We start from the raw sequence: 12,353 nt of genomic DNA on the forward strand, positions 1-12,353 counted from the left end.
CAGGACCCTATCCCCAGGCCACCCCCAGGCACCCCCCGCCCACCCCTTCCCTGCCAGGGCATCCCTCCCTCCCCAGCCCCACACCTAGCCCCCCCCAGGGCATACCTCCCTCCCCAGGCCTTCACCCAGCACCCTCCCTCCCCAACTCCACACCCAGGCCCCCCTCCATGGCCCCCACACCCCCAGTGGGTGCATGCCCAGGCCTCCTTACCTCCATTATAATGGCCCTGACTGTGGCCTTTCCCACTCCAAACTGGTGGCCCACAGAGTGGTAGCTGTCTGGACTGGCCAGCTTCCAGACAGCTATTGTGACCTTCTTCTTGATGGGGAGGGTGCGCCGCATCCAGGTGTCCTGGTGCCTCAGTGCAGGCATGAGCCACTGGTGGAGCTCCAGGAAGGTCTGCTGGCACATGCGTAAGTTCCACAGCCACTTGTTTTTGTCCCACTCCCCCATGACCAGCTTCTCCCACCACTCGGAGCTGGTGGGGTAGCTCCAGAGGAGGCGGAGCATCCAGTGGGGGAGGAACAGGGGAGCCTGGTGGTCAGGGGCATCCCCGTCTGCCCCCAGGGAGGGTCCCCCTGTGAGGAGCTGCTGGGTGGCCTCCCATGCAGCACCTAGCAGGGCGCTTGCTCCCTGGGTGACTAACTGGAAGGCTTCCAGGTGCTGCTGCTGCTGCTGCTGTTGGGGGTCCATAGGTGCTGTGTGTCGGTCTGTGAGACTGTGGCTAGCGCTCTGCAGACCTCGTGCTGTGGAGGCCGGGTGTGTCTGGGAGGGGATCTTTAAAGGAGTAGCTGTTGTTGCCCTGGAAGGGCTAGTCCAGCCTGTGACTCCGTCCATGGGTTTTCCTGGCCCCTTATTTCAAAGGGGAGTGCTTGTGTGTGTGGACACTCTGCTATTCCTTCTGGGGCAGCCCATCACTACTTCATTGCTGAACATCTATGGCACCAGCCCTGGAGGATGTGTGGATGATACGTGTCGAAGTAGCCTATTTCGATGTTGTTACTTTGAAATAGGCTACTTCAACATAGTGTCCTAGGGTAGACGTAGCCTAAGGGACAGATCCTCAATGCCTGTAAATCATCATCACTTAACAGACCTTAATAACAGAATGCCTGCTTATATTAATGACAGTATAGTCCTGAGCCGCTTTCTGTTCATTCATTAAGAGTTCTTCATATTTTTTTCTTTTTTGCTGAATGCCATCAAAATATCTGATTGTCACACAATTTATGCACAATATAAACCTGACATCAAAGCTATCTGAGTTTCAAAAGTTAATTAGAGTTAATTAACAAATAACGATAAATACTCTAGGAAGGCTTCCAGTATTGACATCTAAAGATTACTTAAATAACTCAGAAGAGTCGTAGGAAATCTGAATTCTTTATTAGTTTACCTTCTCTGTGACTGAGTTCATTTCCAGAAACATTGTATTTAAAAGACAAAATATATGTCTTTGGCCAACAGCCCAAACTAAGGCTCATGTCAGTTCCAGTTAAATTAAAGCTTTAATCAGAATGTGGCTGCTAAATGTCAAAATGAAACAAGTGAAATGTTTGTTTCAAACAGGCTTGAACTTACAGTGTGAATGTAAGCAGCAAAGGACAGTGAATGGTCTAGTTCCAGAAAGCATTAGCACACAAGTGGGGATCCATATTTCTGTGACAGCTGTCTACCATTTGTAAGTTCGGAATACACATTTGGATAAAGGACAGATACATTTATACGAGAATGTGAGTCTAAAGACTCCAGATACATCTCTATGGAAAATTGACGTACATTCCTTTCCTCTCCTCCTCCTTCTTTGAGAGTTTTTGATTTAGACTCAGTGATGGGGGAAGGAAAAAGAAATTGTCTCCAATTTATTAAAGCTAGTAAGTCACACACACATCCAAGTTGTGTTTCATCATGTACAGGATTTGTAAAATCAAATGAGATGTATTTTATACTTATATAGTGCTTTTCATCGAGATCACTCCTGAACCCTTGAAAAAAAACCAGATACAATTATATACAAGCTCATCCACCACTGTGACCATTGTTACGTTCATAGCATACACACTGAGAAGTTAGATGCAAACACAAAATACACCTTCTAAAACATTGCAAAATACTAAATTTTTCCAAGAAAACAGTAAAATAACAGAGGGAAGCAAAGAAGGCTTCCACCTTAAAGCAATGAGACAACACATACCCCTTAGAAGGCCCACATGGTGATCATGACACGGTCCCTACAGAGTACCATAGCAGCAAGCATGACCAGGAAAAAAAACTGGGAATTTTAAGGGACAGCTTGTTAAGGTGAATATTCACAGAGAGGTAGCTGTGTTAGTCCATAGCTTCACAAAACAAACAAACAAACAAACAAACAAACCAAAAACAGTCCTGTAGGACTTTAAAGACTGACAAAAATGTATTATGTGATGAGCTTTTGTGTGATTATATAGGTGATTTCTTTAGTCATAGGCTACATCACACTGTAAGCATCTGTCTGCAGAAATTACTGTTGGAAGAGATGTTCTGACAAAACTTCTGTTGACTGATTGTGTCTACACATAAAAGCCGAGTGATCTTTCAATCCGCTCTGTAGACAAAAGGACCCCCCAGAGCATCTTCATGGCTTTTTTGTCAGAAGTTTCTGTCAGGAGAACACATTTGGTGCGTAGATGCTCCATGAGTTTTGTTGAGGCCTCAGGGATTGTGAGGATCTTTACATTTTGGCTGTGTCTACAGTAGCCCAAAACTTTGAAATGGCCATGCAAATGGCCATTTCAAACTTTACTAATGAAGCGCTGAAATACATATTCAGTGCCTCATTAGAATGCCGACAGCTGCGGCACTTCAAAATTGACGCGGCTCACTGCTGCGCAGCTCGTCCAGATGGGGCTTATTTTCAAAAGGACCCCGGCAACTTCAAAATCCCCTTATTCCTAACAGCAGATAGGAATAAGGGGATTTCAAAGTTGCCGGGGTCCTTTCAAAAAGGAGCCCCATCTGGATGAGCTGCACGGTGGCGAGCCACTTCAATTTTCAAGTGCCGCGGCTGCCGGCATTCTAATGAGGTGCTGAATATGTATTTCAGCGCTTCATTAGTAAACTTCGAAATGGACATTTACATGGCCATTTCGAAATTTTGGGCTAGCATAGACATAGCTTTTACCTAGTATTCTCAGGTGTTGAGTGTGTATTTTGTTACTGTGTCAACAGATTCTCCTTATTGTTTGTACAACATCAGTGTGTATTTTTCTCTCCGTTATCTTTACTTTTTTTTTCCCAACATATTTAATTCCTCTTTATGCCTCCCTTGAAATACTATCCAACACCAGGAATTTGCTTCCCACTCATGTAGAATATTTACTGAGAAGCAACAGCCTATCCCTGTATTATATAACTCTTGCTACTTAAATATGCAAGAGCTGTTTGCCTTTCAGGAAAAACTGCAATTTCTCATTTACACACAAAGCAACTTCATAGTATATCCAATAAATTTTAACAACAATCTCTGCAATAACTGTATCTCCTAGAATAGAAAAAAAAATTAACAACCCTATTAAAAATACACACACACACACACACACACACACTTTCTCTCAATTCTTAAAAACAGAATCTTGACCCACCCATACACAGGAGAAAGGTCTACCATAACTTGAAGCTCATAAAAGCCGTGTCTACACGTGCATGCTACTTCGACGTAGCAGCACTAACTTCGAAATAGCGCCCGTCACGGCTACACGTGTTGGGCAGTATTTCGATGTTAACAGCGACGTTAAGCGGCGAGACGTCGAAGCCGCTAACCCCATGAGGGGATAGGAATTGCGCCCTACTTCGACGTTCAATGTCGAAATAGGGACCGTGTAGTCGTTGCACGTCCTGCAACATCGAAATTGCGGGGTCCTCCATGGTGGCCATCAGCTGAGGGGTTGAGAGACGCTCTCTCTCCAGCCCCTGCGGGGCTCTATGGTCACTGTGTGCAGCAGCCCTTAGCCCAGGGCTTCTGGCTGCTGCTGCTGCAGCTGGGGATCCATGCTGCATGCACAGGGTCTGCAACTAGTTGTCAGCTCTGTGGATCTTGTGTTGTTTAGTGCAACTGTGTCTGGGAGGGGCCCTTTAAGGGAGTGGCTTGCTGTTGAGTCCACCCTGTGACCCTGTCTGCAGCTGTGCCTGGTACCCTTATTTCGATGTGTGCTACTGTGGCATGTAGACGTTCCCTCGCAGTGCCTATTTCGATGTGGTGCTGCGCAACGTCGATGCTGAACGTCGACTTTGCCAGCCCTGGAGGACATGTAGACGTTATTCATCGAAATAGCCTATTTCGATGTCACTACAATGAAATAAGCTATTTCGATGTAGCGTTCACGTGTAGACGTAGCCAAACTGTATAGAGATTCGGTAGGCATCAGAGATCTGAGGTTCTAGCTCAGAGGTCGGCAACCAAAATAGCAAGAAGAGACTTTTTTTTTTTATTTTAATTCAGCAAAAAGCTTAGTATTTCAAGAGCCACAATGCACTTGAGTATGAGACAGTCTTTAATAAATAATGTCAAACCATACTTTTTGTAACCCCTATTTTAAGAACAGCGAGCACACAATGATTTGTAATGCGATACATCCTTACTGTAGGACGTTCAGCATTTATTAAAAATAATCAAGGGTTTTTTTTTTGGTTTTTTTTGTTTTTTTTTCCAACTTTGCATCAGGGATCCACAAAGAAGGCTGTAAAGATCTCCGTGTGGCTTCAGAGCCGCAAGTTGCAGACCCTTGTTCTAGTTGCTTTAATTCTAAAGTGAAAGGCACTGCTATACTAACACATAAGTTGAATCAAAACAGACAAAAAACCCAGTACTTTAGCATCTTAAAGACTAACAATACTATTTATTAGGCAATGAGCTTTCATGGGACAGAAAGTTGAGAAAGATGAATGTAAATATTTTGAGCTCAAGCTCTGACAACGATTGCAGATTTACTCTGCTTGGGGATGAAATTGGCAATTTGATAGCACTGTTTGACAATCTCTAATTTTTTCATAAGATTCCCCCCATTTTCTCTCTTCTACAAGTATAAATAATGACCACCATCCTACTCATAACTGCAGAGTTTAATGCAACTCTAGACCTGATCCTTGATAAATAAATTTCCATCTATTTTTAAAAATACAAACACCCAGACTTATACAGTTGGGCTATGTCTACACTAGCCAAAAACTTCAAAATGGCCATGCAAATGGCCATTTCGAAGTTTACTCATGAAGCGCTGAAATACATATTCAGCACCTCATTAGCACGCGGGCAGCCGCGGCACTTCGAAATTGACGCGGTTCGCCACCGCGCGGCTCATCCAGACAGGGCTCCTTTTCGAAAGGACCCCACATACTTCGAAGTCCCCTTATGCCTATCTGCTCATAGGTCCCCTTATTCCTATCTGCTCACATCTGCTCCAGAGAAGCTCAGGACACTCACCATCTAAGATATGAAATCAACCAGCTTCAGACTCATAAGGCTGAGTTTGCCTTATTGTAATTATAGGAAAATTATTAGGAATGGGGTATAAAGAAAGTAAAAATGGAAGTATTATTTACTCCTCCTAACACAGGAACCAAAGATCACCAAATAAATATAATAGGTATCAGACTTATCACAAATAAAAAAGACATACACCTTCAGACAACACACAATCCACCTGTAGATCTCTTTGCCAGAGGTTGTGTTGAAGACAAAGACTATAACAGGGTTCAAAAAAGGACCAAATGCATTTATGGAGGATAGGTCTATCTATGGCTTTTAGTCAAAACTGCAAGGGGTAGGGTCCCTCCCCCAGCTCAACCCAGCTCCAGCGGATCTGCCACAGCCAGCAGAGAGGCATCTCTGATCTGGCCTGCAGCTGCTGTGAAGAGAAGGGGCTGAGGGAAGCCCTCTTTCCCATGGGAGCTTGGACTTGAAACCCCATCAGCCCCAGACCCACTGTAGACTCCACATTCCCAGCCATAGCCCTGAACCCACACACCTTAACCCTCTGTCCCAGCCCTGAGCAGTGTCCACAAACCAAACCCCTCATCCCCAGCCCCCTCCAGAGTCTGCACCCACAACCAGAACCCTCAGCCCCACTGAACTTCTTCCCTGAGCCCCCTCCTACATTCTAAACCACTCCGTCCCACTGTCATCACAGATCACTCATGCAAATTGAATTTTGTTACAGGCACTAATATGGAGGTGCCTGTCCAGAAGACACACTACTGGCCTAGATAGACCATTGGTCTGACCCAGTACAGCTGCTCTTGTTGTCTTATAAACATACAGACTTAACCAAAATGCTTGCAAAAACAAGATTGCTGCTAATGGCAATAGTAGCACAGTAAGGTATTCATAAGTAGTGCCAACACTTTTATTCTGCACAATATTATTTGAAGAGGGACACAACAAAAAAGGCCCTATGTAATTTTTCAGTAGATTGTCTCTACCATGGAGCTCTGGCTTTCAGAAGGAAACTTCCAGATGCTCTTTAGAACACACACAACTGACACCGACAATAAAAGAAATGAGAAATGATGGGTTCCCTATCAATGTTACCTCTTATTTTCTCCATCCATGTGTGCAATAACTTTTGTTACATGTACCAAGTACAAAACTGATAAAATCACATGCTGCCCAATGTGGGCAGCTGTGGGTGCTTGGCTAATCAGCTGGGCAGCTCCTGAATTTCTCCTGGACTGCCACCCACATGCTCAGCTGACAGGTGACACTGTTCCCTATGGAATTTCACAAAAACTTCTTTGGAAGTTTAACACTAAGATTATTGAATATGTTTAATGAGTGCAAGAATGAGCAAACTCACCCACCTTCTGTAACAGAAGATATAATTGCAGTTCTCTCTTGTCCTATATACTAATTATATGTCAATTTCTTTAATGAATTGTGAAACTAAGATTTTAGCTAAAAACCTTCTTATACAATTGAACAAAGTTCTCTTGCGCACAGAAGTCAGGTAGGCTTTATTCATCACAGACATGGATTAGCTGAGTTTCATAAATTAATTGATATTCTTGCTGCTTTGAGGGTTCTTTAGAATCCTAAACTGTCATTTCCTTAGAGGGTAAAAGGGTCTTTGATTACATAGCCTGGGTCTATCTTTCAGATCTTTCACCAAAAAAGAAAATACTGCTTAGACTAAGCTTTTATACACCTAGGCTATGTCTACACTTGCCCCAGACTTCAAAGGGGGCATGGTAATCAGGCTGCTGGGAGATTACTAATGAAGTACTGCGATGAATATGCAGTAGTTCATTAGGCTAATTCTCCCCTGTGGCAATTCTGAAGTGTCAGCATGCTGTGTAGCCGCAGGCACTTCGAAGTACCTGCACTACTTCAAAGTGCCTTTAGTTCCCAAAATTTTGGGGAGTAAAGGCACTTTGAAGTGCCTGTGGTTACACAGCATGCCGACATTTTGAAGTTTGAGACTTTGAAGTTGCTGTGGGGGAGAATTAGCCTAATGAAGTGCTGCATATTCATTACAGCATTTCATTAGTAATCTCCCAGCAGCCTGATTACCATGCCCCCTTCGAAGTTCAGGGCAAGTAGATATATCCGTAGGGTAGTGACCGGTGCTGTTATTTCTGTTCTATTACAGAAAGGTTCAAAGTGGGACTTTCTCTTTTTCCTCATTGATTAGTTTAGCCCTAGAGCTTTACCCATTGCCATCTGAGCAACTCAACATGCTCATAATTTTGGGTGCACCAGAATACAAAATTATGTTCTATACAAATGATGCTCTCTAATGTGCATCTAAGCTCAAGCTTACTATTCCTAACCTTCTAATCACTGTTAATAAATGTGAACACTACTTAGGACATCAAATTAATTTGGAATAAATCAGAAATCGTATTCATTTTTGCCCATAATTGCCTTTTCCCCAAAGCAATTCTCTAACATTAAATATTTATGAATAGAGATTATCAATAATATTTAAGATATCCCTAAAATAAATATAAAACCAATTATCCCCAATGGCTTATGGGGAAATTGAGTTAGTTAATTTTGCATGTCAAATTAATGTACTGAAAATGAGGAGTCTTCCCAACATTTTGTATATTTTGAGGGAATCTCCTTATTTCTATCCAACAAACTTATTTTATGAAAATCAGTAATATTTTAAAATGTTCCTTTGGGTGCAAATAAGAGAAGAAGTCTGGCTCTGAATAATGACAGTTCCTTTTGCTTTTGGGGAGATTTTGTTTTCTCAGGTTGAAAAAAAATTATAGTTCCTTTTGGTTAATCCTTATGGCTGTTAGATATGACTGCACTAATCGCACCTGGAGTTGAGACAGAGCAAGAATTAATATATGCAGGCCTGCTGCCAGCAGGGGGCAAAGGGGCAGTTGCCCCAGGGGCCAGAATTTCAATGGAGCCCAGAGCTCTAGCTACTGTTGCTGCTACTTTGGCAGCAGCAGTGGATGGAACTCTGGGTCTCATTCAAGGGCTATGGCAGCACTGCTCCATTGCTGTGCAGGGCGGTAAGGGAGTGGTGGGGGCCTAGGGCTGTGGTCCAGGTGGCACTGAGGGCTGACTGTCCTAGGTCCCGACCCTTCCAACTTTGGCCTTTCCCCTTCCGGGAGATGGAGCTAACTCTGCTTCCACCTTGCCCCAGGATCAGCAGCAGCTGTCAGCCCTGCTGAATATACCTTCACTTCTTTTCACACACAGCAGGACAAAAGTACTACAGGTTTAATCACGCTAGAAAACGCACAATAAAGGCTGGGAGGGCAAGCTTGGTCAAACTTAGCTAGGAAATTCTGTTTCCATCCATCCTTCCAGGTGGAGGCAATTCTATGCAGCAAGCCTATCTTTAAAATTGTTGGCAAAACTTTGATATGGAGAGATTAGCTGGAGAGAGGGATTATGATTGCATTACAGTTAATTGATAATGACACACGGAAACCATTTGTAGATCTTCAGAAACAATTTGGCTTGTCTTGATCCGGAGCGTGGAAATATCTCCATTTAAAAGCATTTACTTATGAATGTTCTGAAAGCATTGGGAGCTCCAGAACTTTTATTATTTTCAGGAAGTTTTCTGGATGTACTTGCCTAGGAATATCATTTTGTGTATTTTTTTTTCTTTATTGGCTCAAATATTCTAGCAAAGATTAACAATACAAGAGGGAGTTGAAACAGTTATTTGAATGTACAGCTGTCTCCTGTCCATATAAATACAACTGTTATCAAACATTTAAAAAGCAACTATAGACCAATTGGACAGACAGACAGAAGCTATGTCTACACGTGAAGCCTACATCGAAGTAGCTTATTTCGATGTAGCGACATCGAAATAGGCTATTTCGATGAATAACATCTACACGTCCTCCAGGGCTGGCAACGTCGACGTTCAACATCGACGTTGCGCAGCACCATATTGAAATAGGCGCTGCGAGGGAACGTCTACACGCCAAAGTAGCACACATCGAAATAAGGGTGCCGGGCACAGCTGCAGACAGGGTCACAGGGCGGACTCAACAGCAAGCCGCTCCCTTAAAGGGCCCCTCCCAGACACAGTTGCACTAAACAACACAAGATCCACAGAGCCGACAACTGGTTGCAGACCCTGTGCATGCAGCATGGATCCCCAGCTGCAGCAGCAGCAGCAGCCAGAAGCCCTGGGCTAAGGGCTGCTGCACACAGTGACCATAGAGCCCCGCAGGGGCTGGAAAAAGAGCGTCTCTCAACCCCTCAGCCGATGGCCACCATGGCGGACCCCACTATTTCGATGTTGTGGGACGCGGATCGTCTACACGTGCCCTACTTCGACGTTCAACTTCGAAGTAGGGCACTATTCCCATCCCCTCATGGGATTAGCGGCTTTGACGTCTCACCGCCTAACGTTGATGTTAACATCGAAATACCGCCCAACACGTGTAGCCGTGATGGGCGCTATTTCGAAGTTAGTGCCGCTACTTCGAAGTAGTGTGCACGTGTAGACACGGCTAGACAGACAGACAGACAGTAATAGGCTTCAAATGTTGATCACCCCTTGAAATGCATCTCCTGGCGCTATACTAGCTTGTTAATTTTGGGAGTGCCCCGTAATCAAGAATTTCTGATTTGAGATGTATCAAAGGATCAGTTTGATATTGGATGCTAAAATGGAGTACTCCTCTTTAAGGTTTATTCTTGGATATACTCCTGATAACTGGAGATTACTTGCTAACAAGACATCATGGTTCCAGTGTGCAGCTCAAAAATTAATCCTGCACAAAAAGAAACATCAATTCCCAACAAACATTGATATCTGGCCAGTGATATAGAATCATAGAATCATAGAAGAGTAGGACTGGAAGGGACCTTGAAAGGCCATCGAGTCCAGCCCCCTGCCCTCATGGCAGGACCAAGCACTCTCTAGACCATCCCTGAAAGCCATCTATCTAACCTCTTCTTAAATATCTCCAGTGATGGAGATTCTACCACCTCCCTTGGCAATGCATTCCAGTGTTTGATCACCCTGACAGTTAGGAACTTTTTCCTAATGTCCAACCTGAACTTTCCCTGCTGCAATTTCAGTCCATTGCCTCTTGTTCTATCCTCAGAGGCAAGGAAGAACAAGTTGCCTCCCTCTGCCTTATGACACCCTTTTAGATACCTGAAAACTGCTATCATGTCCCCCCTCAACCTTCTCTTTTCTAAACTAAACAAGCCAAATTCTTTCAGCCTTTCTTCATAGGTCATGTTCTCTAGACCTTTGATCATTCTTGTTGCTCTCCTCTGGACCCTCTCCAATTTCTCCACATCCTCCTGAACTGCGGTGCCCAGAACTGGACACAATACTCCAGCTGAGGCCTAACCAGCGCAGAGTAGAGCGGGAGAATGACTTCTCATGTCTTGTTCACAACACACCTGTTAATGCATCCTAGAATCATGTTTGCCTTTTTCGCAACAGCATCACGCTGTTGACTCATATTTAGCTTGTGGTCCACTATAACCCCTAGATCCCTTTCTGCTGTACTCATTCCTAGGTAGTCCTTTCCCATTCTGTATGTGTGACACTGATTGTTCCTTCCTAAGTGGAGCACTTTGCATTTGTCCTTATTAAACTTCATCCTGTTTACCTCAGCCCATTTCTCCAGTTTATCCAGATCCTTTTGAATTATGAGCCTATCCTCCAAAGAAGTTGCAACCCCTCCCAGCTTGGTATCATCTGAAAACTTAATAAGTGTACTTTCTATGTCAATATCTAAATCGTTAATGAAGATATTGAACAGAACAGGTCCTAAAACAGACCCCTGCGGAACCCCACTTGTTATACTTTTCCAGCAGGATTGAAAACCATTAATAACTACTCTCTGCGTACGGTTATCCAGCCAGTTGTTCACCCACCTTATAGTCGCCCCATCTAAGTTGTATTTCAGTAGTTTATTGATAAGTATATTATGTGAGACAGTGTCAAATGCTTTACTGAAGTCTAGGTATACCACATCCACCGCTTCTCCCTTATCCACAAGACTCATTATTCTATCAAAGAAAGCTATTAGATTGGTTTGACATGATCTGTTTTTAACAAAACCATGCTGGCTGTTCCCTATCACCTTACCACCTTCCAATTGCTTGCAGATGATTTCTTTAATTACCTGCTCCATTATCTTTCCTGGCACAGAAGTTAAGCTGACTGGCCTGTAGTTTCCTCGGTTATTCTTGTTCCCTTTTTTATAAATGGGTACTATATTTGCCCTTTTCCAGTCTTCTGGAATCTCTCCCGTCTCCCATGATTTACCAAAAATGATTGCTAAAGGCTCAGATACCTCTTCTATCAGCTCCTTGAGGATTCTAGGATGCATTTCATCAGGCCCTGGTGATTTGCAGACATCTAATTTTTCTAAGTAAATTTTAATTTGTTCTATTCTTATTTCAGGTTCTAAACCTACCCCTTTTTCACTAGCATTCTCTACGTCAGGCATTCCTTCAGATTTCTCAGTGAAGACCGAAACAAAGAAATCATTAAACATCTCTGCCATTTCCAAATTCCCTGTTACTGTTCCTCCCTCCTCACTGACCAATGGCCCTACCCTCTCCTTAGTCTTCCTCTTGTTACCAATGTATTTGTAATAAGCCTTCTTGTTTCCCTTTATGCTTGTAGCTAGTTTGAGCTCATTTTGTGCCTTAGCCTTTCTAATCTTGCTCCTGCACGCTCGTGTTGTTTGCCTATACTCACCCTTTGTAATTTGTCCTAGTTCCCATTTCTTATACGATTCCTTTTTTATTTTGAGATCATGCAAGATCTCCCGGTTAAGCCAAGGCAGTCTTTTGCCATGTTTTCTATCTTTTCTACGCAGCGGGATAGCTTGCTTTTGGGCCCTTAATAATGTCCCTTTG

At 43.6% G+C, this 12,353-nt stretch overlaps 1 protein-coding gene across 1 annotated transcript in view; it reads right to left on the reverse strand.

The window, feature by feature from the left end:
- The window catches only part of SEMA3E (semaphorin 3E), a 231,443-nt gene that overhangs the window by 183,637 nt on the left and 35,453 nt on the right, over positions 1–12,353 (reverse strand). The window lies entirely within an intron of this gene.

This window comes from Carettochelys insculpta, chromosome 1 (genome assembly GCF_033958435.1).
Source record: "Carettochelys insculpta isolate YL-2023 chromosome 1, ASM3395843v1, whole genome shotgun sequence".
NCBI lineage: Eukaryota > Metazoa > Chordata > Testudines > Carettochelyidae > Carettochelys > Carettochelys insculpta.